The sequence below is a fragment of the Macrobrachium nipponense genome, chromosome 21 (genome assembly GCF_015104395.2).
Source record: "Macrobrachium nipponense isolate FS-2020 chromosome 21, ASM1510439v2, whole genome shotgun sequence".
In the NCBI taxonomy this organism is placed as follows: Eukaryota; Metazoa; Arthropoda; class Malacostraca; order Decapoda; family Palaemonidae; genus Macrobrachium; species Macrobrachium nipponense.
In genome coordinates, this window is record NC_087212.1 from 35,578,600 (window position 1) to 35,596,696 (window position 18,097).

Below are 18,097 nucleotides of genomic sequence, written 5' to 3' on the forward strand. Positions count from 1 at the left end.
CCAGCAACATCCTGTACCGGCGGCAGGTCCAGGGGCGAGCTCTAGGGCAGCGGAAGTGTGGTCGCTGCAGCGCGGCAACACGAGCGGCGGCGGCACGCCCCCCTCTCGGTACGGCGAACGGCACTTCACAGCGGCTGTAGGCAAGACTGTTACCACGTGAGGCGAGTACACCAGGTGAGGAGGGACGTCGTCACCTGGAGCGTGGTCACCACTCCATGGGTGACCGCAGTAGGACCAGGACATAGAACCGCAGCCCCTGGACACTAGCACGCCCTGCAAATGGAAGGACGCCCATACCTCACAAGGTCCACCCTCGTGGCAGTAGCAACCTGCGGAAATAACAGTAGTAGCGATTAGTGGGGGGGAAGTCCCCTCGCGCGGGGGTGAGCCCTCTACCGAACGAGTGGAAGGACCCCGAATACAATTGTACATCGGGCACGAGCGCCCTCACCCGCGCACGGGACGGATCGGGCGAGGAGAAGAACGCGATAACCTACCCCCCCCCCAAGGGGAAGGGCCATCTGTGGGAGCTGACGCGGGGGGGGGGTTCTGTTCCCCACCCCCGCCACAGCACCCCATGTACCCAACAATATAATAGAGCCCGAGAGCAATCGTGCCCTCGGCCCGAATGCAAGGGCATAAGGATCACAAATTCCCTGACTGAATGAGCGAACTTGAACCAAATAAATATTGATGCAATCAATAATAAAAGGAATAAAATGAAAAAGAATCTTGCATTACGATTCACTTCACAATGAATAAGGGCTCAGATCGAACGCATTTGCGCCCTCGGTACCGAGCGCAAGGGTAAAAGGATCCATTCCCGATTATGAATGGAAACCTTGATCCATAATGAATTGATGCAATCAAAATATATATGAAAATGAAAAAAGAATACTGCGCTTGCGATTTCACTTCATACAAATAAAAAGGGGAAGGATCAATTCCCGGGAAATAGCGGAAACATGATCCAAGTAAACAATGCAATCTCAATAAAATATGAAAATGAAAAAGAACTGCACTTCATTCAAATAAAAAGGGGAAAGGATCAATTTCCGGGTAAGCTCGGAAACTGATCCAAAAAGAGTATTGCTACAATCAAAATAAATATATGAAAATGAAAAAGAATACTGTACTTGCGATTCCACTTCCATACAGAATAAGTTTTCGTGTCGAGCGCATTCGCTCGGCAACGAGCATACAGGTCAAAAAAATATAAATGAAAAGAGCACTTACTTACGATTTTCATCTACACATTTCCAACCAAAATATACGCTCGGAGCGAGCGCTCTCCCGCCCTCGGCACCGGGCATACACAATACGAGGATCATTTCTGGGAAAATGAATTCCCGCACTTACGCCCTTCAGTCCCGGCATTCGGGTAAACGGAGGGCGTGGAGAAACCAAGATCCTTTAATTCACAATTGAATTCAATGGAAATAAATATGAAATGATTGTACTTACAATTCAGTTTCACTAGATAAATAGAAAAAGAAAAACACAACCATGCGAAAGCAACGACGATAAAGCGGGCAGAGAGCGATGATACACGTCCACACGCCAGCAGGTCGAAAGCAAAAGTGGTTTGTTTACCTCCCAGTCGCGCGCGCGCGCCTGTCGGACAAGCAGTTAACTACCGAACCCCTTGTTCGAAAGCTTACGACCTATCCAGCTGCCGCTAGTACCTTCCTATTGTAAAAGGACCGAAGGTTTGTATGCCGTGTCGGAACAAAGGATAATTTCTAGCGCCTAGCTGGATCCGGTTATAAAGCAGATGAAAGCAAGGAATCTTGTGATATCTAACACGTATGCGTAGATCGGGTGAAGAGTGGTCAAACGCCGATCATCTACGCCAGTCTTTTCTTAACCGCCTGGGCGAGAGTTGTGTTTTCCTCTCTTGGCCTTTTCCCGGTTCATTGCCCATTTCATTTCTCTTAGTGTGTGTGTGTGTGTTTTTACCTGGTATTATGGCTTCTTCTGCTCCTTCTCGGTGTCAGCGTATGTGCCCCGGAGTTCCTGGGTTTCCGTGTTCTCGTTTTTTGGCTTCGACAGAGACAGACCCTCACATCACATGCAGTAGGTGTCGTTCGAATTTTTGTACGATTACGAATCCTTGTACAGAATGCCAGGCATGGCCTAAGGAGCAGTGGAGGAAGTTTTATGGTAAGAGGGAACATCGGAGAGTCTCCACTCTTCCTACTTGGGAGTGCTTTGCTCCTATTCCCGATGTTTCGTCTTCCGCAGTAGTCAACCCCCATAGTAACGTTGTCCCTGCATCTCCTTCCTTTTCTTCTATTGATTCGTCGATGGAAGTATCGGGAGGTCGCCAGGGTATTTTTTGTAATGTAGCCCCCTCTTCCTCGGGAGCTTTTTCGGTTCCTGAGAGGGGTGAGATTTTTTCATCATTCACTTCTCTTCCAGAGTCGGAAGCGTCCAAAATGGCGGCGATTTGGAAGACGCTGGGGCTAGGGGGTACCCCGTCCTTGGGGGGGGGGGGTGCTAGCACATTTTGTGGAGGCTCGCACACCCCCCTTCCCAGTCCAGCCTCGTCTCCGCGAGTAGGAGCAGTCGGCCATCTTGTATTGCTCCGCCAGTGTCTACCACCACTTTGTATCGAAGTGACGCTGCGGCGTCAGCCCCGTTGATGACGTCACGGGGTCCATCTTTGTGTATTCCTCCGCCAGTGGCGTCTCTTTTCCCCTCACACAGAGGGGAAGCCGTGAAGTCACCACTGTTTGTGACGTCACTCTCATCGATGACGTATCTCCCAGCCGCCTCCTCCAATCCACCTTAGCTGCAAAAACGTCACTGCCGCCCAGTTCGCTACATCGCCCTTCCTTGTCTTCGGAGCCTTCTCTGGTACATCAGTCTGAGGTCATATGCCAGGCAGTGCTTCAGAGGCTGGACTCTGTATTGGATGTGAAGTTGGCTGCCTTATCAGTTGGGAGGACTGGTAGGAAACGTGTTGTTTCGTCCCCACCTTCTGAGAAGAATGCGCATAAGCAGCTAGAGCTGTCTTCCTCTCCCTCTTCCCCCTCTACGCCTCGTCGGTGTATTAAGCATTGGAAGGCTAAGGACTTTGCCCTTCCTTCGCCGTCAAGGGAGGAACAATGCAGACGTGTTGCCGAGAGTGCTGTGGTTTCGGGCAGTGTTAGTGGTGTGTGTTCTGCAGGGGTTGCTTCGCCGCTGAATCTCTATAGTGCAACCACACCAGCCCCCCTCTTCCGTCCTTGCACATCGCGAGCGTGTTACAACCTCCCCTGCCCATGCACGTGATGTTAGTGCTCCTTCTTCTCCAAGGCCTATTCGTCGCCGTAAAGATCTGGAGGCGCCTGTCAAGAGGTCGAAGGTAGTGAGCACGGAGTTGGTGCAGCTGGAGTGTTTGCCTGCCTCTCTAACTGGTGCTTCCAAGAATTCAACTATAGGGACTCTCCGTCAATCTCAAGTGCTCGAGTTTCCCCCCCAATTTCATGTACGCACAGCCGCCACGCCCGTGACCATTCATGGACGTCTGGAGTCACCTGTTGAGATGAGTGATGTGCCTAGTGTTACAGTGGGTCCGTCTTGGAGGCGGATGCTTGGACCCAGCCCAAATAGGTTAGTAGGGGTTTCGGACTGCTTGGCTGCTAACCCTCCTGTGAATTTTGGTGAAGGAGGCGCGTTAGAAGAGCCTACATATCCTTCTCGTCGTAGGTCGCCGGTGCCAGAGCAGGAGGAGGGAGACACGCAGGAGTTTCCGTCTTCCTTTTCGGAAGTTGTTGATCTCATTCGTGGGTTCAACAATTTGGAAAATAGTACTCAGGCTTGGAAGCCTTGGTGGGAGCTACTCAGGACCCCAAATCGTCTCTTTAGCTGCCGTTGTCGGGGCACGTTCAGGCGGTCTTGCAGAAGGTTAACGCCTCTGTTTCTGACCGGGACAGTTCACTTCGCTCTAGAGGCTCTACCAAACTACTACCCCCACCTCTCACAAGACATAGGAAGTACTATGCTACGAGCTCTGCGTTTTTGTTGTCACGCCACCTTAACCCAGACGTCATTCGGCTGAAGCCGGGTTTGACTTTGGAACAGGTGAGGTCAGCGGCTCCATCCTTGTCTCCACAAGATGCCTTAGCTTTGGAATCTACGGCAGCCTCCATGTTGCAGACGGACTCTTGGCTGGACCTCTTGTCTGTGGTGATTGCCAAGGTAGCTTTTGACAGGTCCCCTGAAGGGTTGGTGAGTGCTGCCTCGCTTGCCAGTCTATTGCAGTCCAGGGGCAAGGCGTTTTCTTATTTGGCTCACCTCAGTGCCATTTTATGGGCTAATCTTCTGGTTAGGAGGGACGCGGCTTTGTCTAGGATGGAGAGGTCGCTCGACACCGAGTCTTTGCTGGCCTTGAGGAACGGTGATCTGTTGGAGTCGCAATTCTTGTTTCCACGGACAGAACTCAAAAATCCGATAGACCGACACCGTGCTGACACCAAGGTGCACCAAGCCGTGTCTAAATCAGAGTCCCACCCTTGGAGACATCTGGCCCCTCCTCCTCCCCTAGTCCAGCAACAGTCGAGGAGATTGTCGCCTGGTAGGCCATCGAGGACCTCGAGTTTGGCAGGGCCTTCCCGTTCGACACAGCCCAAGTCTCAAGATCAACGGCCCTTTCGCTCTCGTTCCTTTAAACCAAGAAGAGGCCCCAGGGACAGAGGTCAATGGGGCCGTCGGTAGGTTGGGCACCTCTCCCTCTCCTGCGCCATGGGTGGGGGGGTGACTGGCTGCCCATTGGGCCAAGTGGCAGAGTTACGGGGCGGAGAAGTGGGTGGTAGATGTCCTTCAGGTGGGATACCTGTTGCCATTCGACTTCTCTCCTCCTCTGTCGGACAAGCCACAGCTCAGGAAGACATATCCCCCAGATTCTCTGAAGTTCTTGGCTATTCGGAAGTAAGTACACAAAATGCTGGACAAGGATGCGATAGAGAAAGTAGTGCGTCTGTCCCCGGGGTTTTACAGTCACATCTTCTTGGTGCCCAAAGCGTCGGGAGGATGGAGGCCTGTGATCGACTTATCCACCTTGAATCGCTTCATCAGGAAGACAAGGTTCAAGATGGAGACCCCGCGCTCAGTGTTGGCAACTGTGAGGGAAGGCGACTTCATGCTGTCGATAGACTTGAGGGACGCATACTTCCAAATCCCTGTTCATCCCACATCCAGGAAGTTCCTTCGCTTCTCTCTGGCGGACAAGATCTTTGAGTTCAAAGTCTTGTGCTTCGGGCTGACGACAGCCCCTCAAGTGTTCACAAGGGTCTTCTCTCTCGTGTCAAATTGGGCCCATGCTCAGGGGATCGGATTGCTGAGGTACCTCGACAACTGGCTGGTCTTGGCAGTTTCCAGGGAGAAGCTGCTCCAAGACAGGGATCGTTCTTCTTTGGTTCTGTCTGGACCTGGGCATATTAGTCAACCAGGAAAAGTCGAACCTCGTACCCACTCAAAGGATTCTCTACCTGGGCATGGTCATCGATACGACAGTGGCAAGAGTTTTCCCGTCGGATAGGAGATTGGAGAAGTTGCGGACTGTGGCGCGCAACTTTCTGTCAAAGTCGCATCAGTCGGCTCATCAGTGGCAGGTTCTTCTGGGAGTGCTATCTTCCCTGGAGAAGCTGGTCACTCATGGGCATCTTCATCTTCGGTCTCTGCCTTCATCTTCGGTCTCTGCAATGGAGACTGGGGGAATTCTGGTCTCCGGTGGGGGACACTCCCTTGTTTATGGTCCCACTGTCTTTGGAAGTGACAGAAGACCTTCGTTGGTGGTTGGACGACCAGAATCTATTGAAGGGCATCCCACTATGTTCTCTCCCTCCGGACTTCCTTCTGTTCTCGGACGCCTCCCTCGCAGGTTGGGGCGCGCACTTAGGCGGACTCATCACTTCAGGCATTTGGGGTTTGGAGGACAAGCAGCAGCATATCAACGTCTTGGAGTTGAATGCGGCTTTCCTGGGTCTGAAGGAATTTCGGGGGAAGGTAGAGGGTCACTTTGTCGTTCTCATGTCGGACAACACTACGGTGGTAGCCTACATGAACAAACAGGGAGGCCTGGTTTCTCAGCAACTTCATGCCTTGACCGTCGAGCTTCACCAGTGGGCAATCAGCAATTCAGTAGAGCTCAAACCCAGGTATATTCCCAGGGAAATGGAACGTGGTCGCAGACAAACTCAGTCGCCGGGATCAGATCCTAGGCACAGAGTGGTCCCTTCATCAAGTGGTGGCAGACAAGCTTTTCCAGATTTGGGGGAAACCCATGCTGGACCTTTTCGTGACACGCTACAACAGGAAGCTGGTGGTGTTCTGTTCAGTGGTTCCAGATCCCTTAACATTGGCAGAAGATGCAATCCAACATCCCTGGGACAACCTGGAGGTGTATGCCTTCCCTCCGTTTTGTTTGATCCGTCAGGTTCTGAACAGGCTGATGAGTTCACAGGGTCTCAGAATGACTTTGGTAGCCCCTCTGTGGCCTCAGGCGGAATTGTTTCCAGATCTGCTGTCGTTGTTGTCGGAGATTCCAAGGGAGATTCCCCCTTGGCGGCATCTCCTGTGTCAGCCCCATGCAGAAAGGTTCCACCAGTCAGTAGAATCCCTGTCTCTTCACGGTTGGAGGCTATCAACTATCTCCTCCGAGAGAGAGGCTTTTCTCAGAAATCAGCTGGGCACATGTCCAGCAGTCTTAGGAAGTCAACCTCCGCAGTTTACCAAGGCAAATGGGCGATCTAATGTGGTTGGTGTCGTAAATGGAATTTTTATTCTAAAATTAATATTAATAATACTTACCTGTATAATTTATCTAGCCCTAAATCCCCAAAAACCGCACCAAAATTTACCACATTGGCAACCCTGTTACCTCCTATTCTGTCCGCCAGTTGGCAACACTGTCGTTGACAGATACGAAAACCTTCCCTCAAATCAGTTGTGATAGGCAGATCGTGGGGTAGGATGGGTGGGACTAGATAAATTATACAGGTAAGTATTATTAATATTAATTTAGAATAAAAATTCCATATTAATAAACATTACCTTAATATAATTTATCTAGCCTGATACCACATTGAAAAGGAGGAGGGAATCTGAATACAATTTCCCTTCGGACAGAATAGGAGAAAACAAACAAAGAAATATATATCATAGGCAGTCAAAACTCAACCCAAGGTCAAAGATACTAACAACTCAAAGTCTCCTACCATAATGCCACCAACTGCGGTAGCACAGGACAAGGAGTAAGTGCATAGTCAGTCCGTCGTACTAAAGTCAGGTGACCGACCAGGTGACCAGTCAGACGAATTGCGGACAGCAAGGCTGCACCCTGAAGACTATCAAGCACTATTCTTTCCTAAAGGATGAGTGTCTGGACTGTCTGGGCGATTCAAAGCTAAGCAAAACCTGGGGGTGTATCAACGCAACCCGAAGTCGCAGCAACGAATCGGCTCATGAGCAACTCCTAACTCGAGCTTTCTGGTGCCAAGAGAAAGGAGCGCGGAGCAAAAAGGCGATTCAGTCCCGAAGGACGAATGCCTGACAGTCCAACCTGGTCTCATGTTACACGATCATCGGGGGTGTATCAACGCAACCGACTTCGTCAACAAGAAACTCAGGGCTACTAAATGTCGCCTGATCTCCACGAGTGTCTGACTCTGAGAGACAGGTGAGACAAAAAGTAGATGGTGAGCGAGTCACCAGATGACAGCAGACGATCATCGATAATTCCCTGTCCAGGACAGTGGAAGAAGCAGGAGTAGTCAGGACAAGCGAACCAGTGGCTAGTCTAGGTCAGCATCGACTCTGGGAGAAGCGTAGTCGCCAGTGCCGACAAACCCAGTGGCTGGAACCATTTCACACTGAAAATGGAAGCAGCATGAGTTGCCAAGCAGTCAGTCCTTGTCATCAAAAACACCTAAATACCAAACTGCACTAATTCCCATTATAACTACGTCAAAAACTGCCATGGGTTATAATACAAAAACAAAAAATATATACAACAAAACAAAAATTAATGAATAATATACAGGTAGCAACCAAACGTAAAACAGGAAGACTACCTAATTCTCCTGTCTGACGACCTGTCCTACCATCACCAACGGGCCCAAAGAACGAAGTCGCCTAGAACAGAGAAATATCCCTCAAGTAAAAAGAGGCAAACAAAAACAGAATTAGAACGCCAAGTCGCCGCCTCAAGCACCTTGGCGACTGAGACGTTCTTCATAAAAAGCTACTGATGTAGCAACTGCTCTAATACTGTGTGCTCTCGGCGTCTGGTTCTTCCCCAGCAGCCGAACCACCAGTTTTAACGATCAGATCTCTGAGAAAAAAGGATACACCATCTTTGAAATAGGTCTCTTGACATTCGGGGTGAAACAAACAGATGACGGGGACGACCCTGAATGTCCTTCGTGCGGCGTAAATAACAGAGAGCGCCCTAACAGGGCAAAGAACTAATTCCTCATTTAAATTACCAACAAAGTCGACCAGCGACTTCAGTACGAAAGACCTGGGAATGGGATTATCAGACGATTCAGTCATTGCGACAAAAATTCAGGAAGGTATGACAAAATCATGTCTGTCCAGATCTGGCAACCAGAAAAAGTGTGTGCTTGCAGTTCACCCACCCTCTTGGCTGTAGCAGTGAGACAAGGAAGAGTGTCTTAGAAGAGAGGTCCCTAAATTTGGCAGAATTCAGAGGCTCAAACGGAGGGAACCTTAAGGCTTGAAGGACTTTGTTAACGTCCCATGTCGGAGGCGAACACTGCGGCCTGGGTCGAGATAGGGAAAAAGATCGAAGTAAATCTCTAATGACATAAGATGAAGAGATCTCAGGAAGCCTGCCTTAAAAACATAGGAAAGCATAGACCTATAACCCTTAATGCACGAAGGTGACAGGGCCCTGTCATGATGTAAATGAACTAAAAACTCCGTCTACTTTCGGTAAGAAGGTCTAGAAATTGAATGTCCTTGAGACTTACACCAACGTCTGTAAACCGACCATTTAGCCTGATAATTTACTCTGGTTGATTGCCGCCTGGCAAGAGCCAACTGTCGCGCCACTCTGGAGGAGACCCTTCGTGCTTGGAGAACCTCCTGACAGTCTCCAGGCATGAAGATGAAGCATGTGGAGCCTCTGATGGAAACCGATGAAAATGGGGTTGTTGAGAAGATCTGGTCTCTCTGGCAGGCGAATGGGGGGTTCCACAGTGCTTCCAGAAGGTCGGGAAACCACTCCTTCTGTGGCCAGAAGGGGGCGATCAAGGTGAGATCCAGACGCTTGGTTGCCCTCACTTTGTTGAGGACTGACCTCACCAGAGAGAACGGAGGAAAAGCATAGGCTTGAAGTCCCTCCAGTCCTGCAAAAGAGAGTCTGTCCCGGCACTCTGAGGAGTCTGGTAAGGGCGAAGAATATCTGGCACCGAAAATTCAGTGGGGTGGCAAACAGATCGACTGTGACAGGCCATTTCTGCCTGAGGCTGTCGAAGACTTCCTGGCAAAGTGTCCACTCCGACCCTTGAACTTCGTTCGGTCTCGACAAGGCGTCTGCTAAGACGTTGTGTGGAGGCCCAGGATAAACTGAGGGACCAACGTAATCCCCCTGTCTTCTGCCCAAACACAGGATTGATCGGGCTTCTTGAGTGAGAAGATCCGACTGTGTGCCGCCTTGGTTTCTCAAAGTACGAGACTGCTGTGGTGTTGTCGACGAAGATCGCGACAACCAGACTCCAACAGTTGTTCCTGAAATGAAAGAAGGCCTAGGTACACTGCCCTCAGTTCCCTCCAATTTATTTGACATGCTCCTCTCCTCCTCTAACCAAAGGCCGAAGCGGCTTCCGGAGCCCAGGTGTGCGCCCAACCTTGATCCGAGGCGTCTGACCAAAAACATTAGGTCCGGAGGAACCGAAAGAAGAGATGTCCCTGACTTGAGGCGGTGAACTTGCATCCACCAACGGAGATCCTTCCGACATTGTGGAGAAGAGGCGACTATCGTGTCCTCGGACACGAAATCCATGCCATGCTGGCGAAGTGTCGACTGAAGGGACCTCATTCTGAGACGACCTCCGGGAAACCAGTTGGATGAGGGATGACAAATGGCCCAGGAGAGACCTCCAAAGAGAAAACTGGCTGCCTTACGGAGGACAAAAATTCTTCGATCAGACTCAGAAGCTTGTCTATCCGTTTCTGAGCGGGAGAAGCCTCAAAATCTGGGAATTCAAAACAATCCCCAGATAAGTCATGATTTCTTGGCAATGGATTAGATTGGTTGGACTTGTCGAAGTGACAACGAATGCCCCAACTCGACACAAAGACAGAAACCATCTCCCTCGACGGAGACATTTCTCTAGAGATTCGGCCTGGACTAGCCAATCGTCCAGATACCGAAGCATCCTTACATTTAACTGATGCAGAATAGCTGAAACAGGAGCCATCACACGAGAAAAGACCTGTGGAGCAGTGGTGAGACGAAACAGTCTGACCGGTCTTTCATCTGACCGTCCTCATGATGGAACGTCTCCATCCTGAACTTGGGACTTTAGAATGAACTTGTTCAAAACCGAAAGATCTATGATGGGGCGCCAGGCACCCGAGGCCTTTAGAACTACAAACATCCGAGAGTAAAACCCGGGAGAAGGAGGAGCTCGCTCTATGGCATCCTTCTCCAAGAGGGCCGAAAGCTCCTTCTCCAAGGCTTGACCCCTGATTGAGTGAGGGGAATAACTGTTGAACTCGAGAGGACGATTGGAAAGTGGAGGTCTGGAAACAAAAGGGATCTCGTAACCTTCCTTCAGGACCTCCACCACCCAAGCATCCACCGCTCTCCCCTGCCAAGCTGACCAATGGCGGGAGAGACAAGCTCCTACTGCGGTCTCCAGGCGAGGTGATGACTCCTACTTCCGAAAATTCTTACGCAGAGACAAGGAAGAAGAAGAAGAAGAAGAAGAAGAAGGTCCTCCTGGATTTGTTTGTATGGTGTTTTTACGTTGCATGGAACCAGTGGTTATTCAGCAACGGGACCAACGGCTTTACGTGACTTCCGAACCACGTCGAGAGTGAACTTCTATCACCAGAAATACACCTCTCACTCCTCAATGGAATGACCGAGAATCGAACCCGCGACCACCGAGGTGAGAAGCAAACACCAAACCAACCACACCACTAAGGCGCTAGGTCCTCCTGGAGGTTGAGCTCTTTCTCTGCCCTTGGAGCCACGCCAAGAACCTCTCCCGCGTTTCAAAGGGTGAGCACCAGAGGATGAAGAAGAGGCACCAGCAACCTGAGATGTACTCTGGAAAAAAGAGCCAGAAGGAGGTTGTTGGGCTGGAGCAGAAGGTACAGATCTGGTCCTAAAATGACAATTTGTCCAAAATTGCATTTTTCCTAACTATACAAACCTGAGGTCCTTTTACAATAGGAAGGTACTAGCGGCAGCTGGATAGGTCGTAAGCTTTCGAACAAGGGGTTCGGTAGTTAACTGCTTGTCCAACAGGCGCGCACGCGCGACTGGTAGGTAAACAAATCACTTTTGCTTTTGGCCCAAGCAAAAACTGCAGAGTGAGGGGTGGCATGAGGTGGGGCTATGTGTAAAAGGACCTCAGGTTTGTATAGTTAGGAAAAATGCAATTTTGGACAAATTGTCATTTGTTCCGACACGGCATACAAACCTTCGGTCCTTTTACAATAGGAAGACTCACTTCTTGGTGGGAGGAATCTGAGTCTTTTGTGAACAGACTGGTGTTCGCCCAACCTTGGAATGCCTCCCTGGTCGTAAGAGCGAGGGAGGGATCCAAGCCTCTGTCCGATTGATCGGGGTGTGCACCGCAGGATCAATGGTCAGACCTCTGGACCAAGTACTAAGAGAGAGGCAAGCGTATCTCTTCGTACAGCAAACAAGAACAAGTTCCTATTTGGCAAGATGGCAAACATAAAGTTATGGTTTGTCTCTTGTTGGCATCCACTTCCCCCCTTGTAGGAGGGAGTGGTGGATATTCGCTCCCATCCTAGTGAAAGGGGATAGGATGGGGCTCTGTCGAGTAGCTCACGGCATCTCGTCCTTATCCAGCAAGGTGATGACCGTATCCCTCTACCCACAGGTAAAGGGGGAGAAAAAGATAGGAAGAGAAGCCAGTCACTCTCTCATTCACTTATCTATTCTTACAGTCACACCAGGACTCGATGCTGTTCAGCCTGCTAGGGTCTGGGTTAGCTAGACAACGTGTTGAGCAGCCACCACGGGTCCTAAGGAAACGATCCAGGAACCTGTGGGCAATATCAATAAAAGGTAGAAGGAGGTTGCCGGTGGTCTGGTTGTACCAGACCCCTGCTTCAGTACCTGCGCCATGGAGAAGTTTCTTGTGTAACTCGAGGGAGTGTACTTCTAGGTCATCTTGGTGCTGACGAAGAGTCTTCAACACTCATCCTGGGATGTCGAGTTTCTTCAGAAAGCGCGGTCGCGCTTTCACAGGACAAAGCAGCATCTCCTTCGCATCGAAGGCGGTGAAGTCCATTAGGGAGGGGATTGTGAAGGACTCTAACCGATCGTCAGGAACCGAAGGGTTCAGAGTCTTCGCTACGAATTCGGTACGAATCGAGCGTCACGAATCCCCATCCCCTGGATGCTTGACTTCGCAGGAAAAGTCATGCAATTACCTCAGAGGAAAAGAAGGGAATGGTCGTATGACCTAACTCTTCTCGACTTCGGTGATGTCCTGTACCCATACTGGTCTATCCGTCTGCAGCGAAGTTGTTCTCTCGGTAGTGGATAGGACACCGACACTCAATGGTGGGTTGTCGATGGTATGGGTACTGTGACAAGCCGTTAGGACGAAGAAAAGATTGTTATGGAACAACCGAACTAAGTCCACAGCGAAGTTCGTAACAGACTTGGGCGCTCTGACAGCTGCCGACTGACTGCGTTCGGTAGGAGGCAAGTTGTCCAAGCACCCGAGCAAGTCACGTGACCTTCGCCTTAAAAGGGCTTCTGCCAAGAGACTAAACAATAATTTGTTCGTCACCGATGCCAGAAGGCGGCAAGGTGATGACTCTCTTAAGGCATGTGCCCAACAGGCGAAAGTCAATTGCCTTCTAGAGACCGAGGTCCCTGATGGCAAGATATCTCATAGTATAGTTGATTCTCGGCTAAGGAGAAACAACACATGTGTCGTTGAAGACGAAGGTGTACAGAAAATGCAAACTACGTCTTCGCAGCTGAACCGAGAGAAGGATTCTCAAGATTCTGAACCTGTGCTACAAAGACTGAGAACGCTAACCGCTATTCATTGCTGTCCGTGAGGATCGTAGTTGCAATAAAAGCGGAGCGCTTTTCAGTAATGAAGACAGGGAAATACTGCCTGAAGAACTGCTTCTCATGGGCTGAACATTTGGAAGTAGAGCTGTCAGGTCGGAGAGTAGGCGATGTCTTCTGACATATCTGTTAATTCGGGTGGGGCGAGCAATGAATAATTGCACACCTACGAATACGAGATATTTTGAAGACAAACTCAGATGTCTGCAAAAATCATTCGCATTATCGCGGTGCGATGCAGCGGTTGACTAGTACAGACTTCTGTTACCGTGCTGGTAAACAGAAAGATGAAAGAGTCCAAGAGATATCTCTGTTGAAAATTCTCGCAATGTCGAAGGCGATGAAATCGAGCGTCACAGCAGTAGATGGTCCTTCATTATTGCGAGAATCCCCGTTAATCAGAGACCTAAGTCCATGATTGTTGGGCAGAGATACGGTTCGGTAGTCAATCAAACCAGGGAGAGAGAGACGTAACCGACCGTTTCATCTCCGAGACCTAGCTGATACTGAGCCGCTATCAGGCAGTTCAATACACCAGTAGCTCTCGGTGACTCGTTCATCCTGATTTGCCAGTTAATCCATTATTCCACGAAAAGGAATGCGTTCGGCTAGAACCCATCGAGCATAAAGAATACGCTCGAGCAATTATATTTAAACGAAACGGAGGATTTCGGTAAATACAAAAACTGATTTGGTGTTTGTCATGACAATACCAAGTATCTAAAATCGAAACTGATAACTGCTGGGAGGTTGCAGCAACCCCGAGTTGCAGTTCAATTAAGATACAATTCGTCTCGGTCACAAACCGTAGAGTTAACTACGGTATGCGCTAACCCCGGACAATTCAACTGTTACAAGAATCATGCTGGGCGAGAGAGGGTAATATACGTAGTATATTGTAGGTTTTGTACCACGACCTCCATCCATAAATTCTTTTCCCCTCAGAGGAATGAGAATAAGGATTGGAGATCGACCGCCTTCGTTCTCTAGTCAAGAGAGTGAAGGAGAAGTCTTTCACAAAGGAAAGCTTCAATGGTGAACAGAATACCGAAGACGATAGTTCAAGCCAAACTGGAAGTTCCCGTCCGTTCTTCTCTATTCCAGGTTAATCGCCTACTGTGAGATACTCTTCTTTCAGCAGCAGTCTTCTTCCAAATGCTAGAAATTACAGGAATTCGAGCATAAGCGAGGTTCCCGATTATCGTAACAATTATCGGGGATTCTCGCTCACTTTGGACCGTGGTCTCGCCTAAGTGTTTGGAGATCGTTAAAAAATGATATTGTATGTTACAATAAAGTTTCATACATACTACCTGCAGATATATACATAGCTAAGACTCCGTCGTCCCCGACAGAAATTCAAATTTCGCGCCACTCGCTACAGGTTAGGTCAGGTGATCTACCGGCCTGCCCTTGGGTGGCAGGACTAGGAACATCCCCGTTTTCTATCATATTTTCTCTCTTCCACCTGTCTCCTGCGGGGAGGCTGGGGAGTGGGCGTTTAATTGTATATATCTGCCAGGTAAGTATGTATGAAACTTTATTGTAACATAACAATATCATTTTCATACAATCAACTTACCTGTCAGATATATACATAGCTGATTGGCACCCTTCGGTGGAGGGTAAGAGACAGCTACTATATGGAATAGACAGGTAAACAACATATGTTGTAGGTATAAATAAAACCTTGGTTCCTACCTGATAGGTGGTAGACTTGGTGGGTGTTTGCCCAGTAGTCTGCATCACCTCAAGAAACTTTAGCAGATATGTGATCTATGGCCAAGAGTTCTTGTGGGTCTGCCGATGGGGTCTTACCCACTACTCAGCAGAGACTAAAAGGACTTTGTCAATGGGTGCTGATCCACTTATATGACAATACACCTTATGAAGGAGCACACAACCAATCCCGACCACCTGATCCTAACCATGTGTTAGAACTAAGGATTGTTACGAGTTATCCCCGAACTCGTCACAACAACCGTAACTCAACCACTACGCACACATACATAATTTTTCAAAAAAAAATTATACTCAACTAATTGGATATGACGAGAATTCTCTTATGAACAACATAGACGGCCGCCCGTGCGAGCCTGAATCCTCCATTGTTCGAAGAGATTCGATCATATCCAAAAAGAAGAAAAGTATATACATTTAAGGATTGGTGTCAGCTCCCGTACCCAGAACCGTATCTGCCGATACGATAGGACCTAGAGAAAAGCACTTCTCATACGTCACACGCACGTCTTTCAAGTAATGAGATGCAAACACTGAGTGCATCTCCAATATGTCGTATTTATAATGTTTTTAAGGCGAACCATACTTCTTATAAAACAAAAGCGAGAAGGAGACGTCGCAAAACCGCTATTACCTTCCATGAGCTGTTTTATCTCAGTCAGTTAGTCTGGCAATTGTTTCGTCAGGACAAGACCTTATGAGCGTCCAGTTAATGACGTTTTTTCGTTACAAAGAACGCCTAGGGAGCATTCTTGGACATTAGTCTTGTTGTGGGGTCTTTTACCGCCCGCACCCAAAGAACTTGTCTTAGAGCCTCCCAACTGACGCTTCCTTCCCTGAAGATAGAACTTCAGAGCTCTAACAGGGCATAGAGGACCCTCTCTGCTTCTCTGCCTACGAGACTCGACATCCATTTGACTTGCGAATGACCTAGGCCCACGGGGATTCGTGGGATTCTTCCGTTTTTCGCTAAAAACAAGGGTTCTTAACAAACGAGCAAATAGCCTGAGTATCCCCTTGGAATCCTACTTTTATCCTGCGAGAGCTTGTAACTCACTAATCCTTTTTGCTGTCGCTAATGATAAAAGGAATAGGCATTTTCTAGTTATGTCCCTAAATGATGCCAGATGCGGAGGCTCGAATCTATCCGAAGACAGATATTTGAGGACTACGTCTAAGTTCCAGTTCGGAGGTACTGGTTCCTTAGACTTTGAAGTCTCAAAAGATTCTATGATTTCGTGGAGATCTTTGTTATTTGCCAGATCTAACCCTCTGTTCCTGAATACAGCCGAGAGCATACTTCTGTATCCCTTTATCGTGGATACGGCTAGATGAGATTTTACTCTCAGGAATAGCAAGAAATCAGCAATTTTCCGCTATAGAGGTAGAGAGTGAGGGACAACTTCTTGGCTCTACACCACCTTCTTAAATAACTCCCACTTCGATGGTATACTTCGTAGTGGAGGTTCTGCGAGCTCTCGCCGATCGCGCTTGCCACTTCGCGAGAAAAGCCTCTCGCTCTGACAAGTCTTTCGATAGTCGAAAGGCAGTCAGAGCGAGAGCGGGGAGGGGTTAGGTTTTGATGGTACCTCTTGAAGTGTGGTGTTTGAGAAGATCCGTCCTTCCTGGTAGGGATCTTGGAAAGTCTACGATCCACTCTACTACCTCCGTGAACCATTCCTGGGCCGGCCAAAAGGGGGCTATTAATGTCATCCTCGTCTCTTTTGACGCCACAAACTTTTTCATTACTAACCCCAGGATTTTGAATGGGGGAAAAGCGTAAACGTCCACTCGAGACCAGTTTAGCAGGAAGGCGTCTACCATAATTGCTCTTGGATCTCCACGGACCGAGCAAAACACTGGGAGCCTTTTTGAAATGTATGTTGCGAAGAGATCCACATGAGGAGTTCCCCACAGAGACCAGAGATCGAGACACACTTCCTCGTGCAGAGTCCATTCTGTGTGAAGGACCTGGTTCCTCCTGCTGAGCCTGTCCGCCCTCACATTCCTTACTCCCTGTACGAACCTTGTCAGCAGGGAGATGTTCCTGTGAACGTCCAAAGTAATAGATCCCTCGTGAGTTCGTTAAAGGAACGAGGAGTGAGTTCCTCCCTGTTTCCGAATGTAGGCAGTGCGGTGGTGTTGTCCACGTTTACTTGCACTACCTTGTCTCTCACCAGAGGTTTTCTAGGCTCTTCAAGGCCAGGTGTACGGCGAAGAGCTCTTTGCAGTTATGTGCCAGGACACCTGTGCTGGTTCCCAGGTGCCTGACACTTCCTCTGAGCCTAATGTCGCTCCCCAACCTGTCTCCGACGCGTCGGAGAACAACACTAGGTCTGGGTTCTGAGTTCTTAGAGAGGTCCCTTTGTTCTCTTGCAGAGGTAGCAACCACCACTGTAGGTGTGCCTTTATCTCCACTGGAATGGGAAAAAACGTCCGACAGTTGCCCGGTTTTCCAGCTCCAAGACTTCTTGAGGAAGAATTGAAGGTGGACGGATCTGAAGTCTTCCTAGTGGGAAGAACTGTTCCAGCGAGGAAAGCGTCCCCAGAAGGCTTCAACCATTCCCTCGCTAACGTTTGTTGTTTCTCTAAGAAGAGAGAGATTATCCTCAACCTTTTGCGGTTCTCTCTTGCGAAGGGAAAAACTCGAAAACGCCCGAGAATCCATCCGAATCCCCAGATAGACTAGGTCTTGTCTGGGGATCAGTTGAGACTTCTCGAGGTTCACAAGCAATCCCAACGCCTTGGTCAAATCCAGAGTTAACTTTAGGTCCTCCAAGCACTGTCTCTCCGATCTGGCCCTGATGAGCCAGTCGTCTAGGTACATAGAGACATTCACTCCTTTGAGATGAAGAAATCTCGCCACATTCCTCATCAGGCTTGTGAAGACCTGAGGAGCTGTGGACAGGCCGAAACACAAGGCTCTGAACTGAAAGATCCTTCCCCCCGTCATGAAACGGAGGTACTTCTTCGACGAGGGTGGATCGGGACGTGAAAGTAGGCGTCTTGGAGATCTAGAGACACCATCCAATCTCCTTGTCGTAATGACGCTAG

At 49.1% G+C, this 18,097-nt stretch overlaps 1 protein-coding gene across 5 annotated transcripts in view; it reads right to left on the reverse strand.

Annotated features, from left to right (window-relative positions):
* Positions 1 to 18,097, reverse strand: part of LOC135197915 (glycoprotein-N-acetylgalactosamine 3-beta-galactosyltransferase 1-like) — a 497,298-nt gene that overhangs the window by 462,983 nt on the left and 16,218 nt on the right. The gene's annotated exons all lie outside the window — the stretch shown is intronic.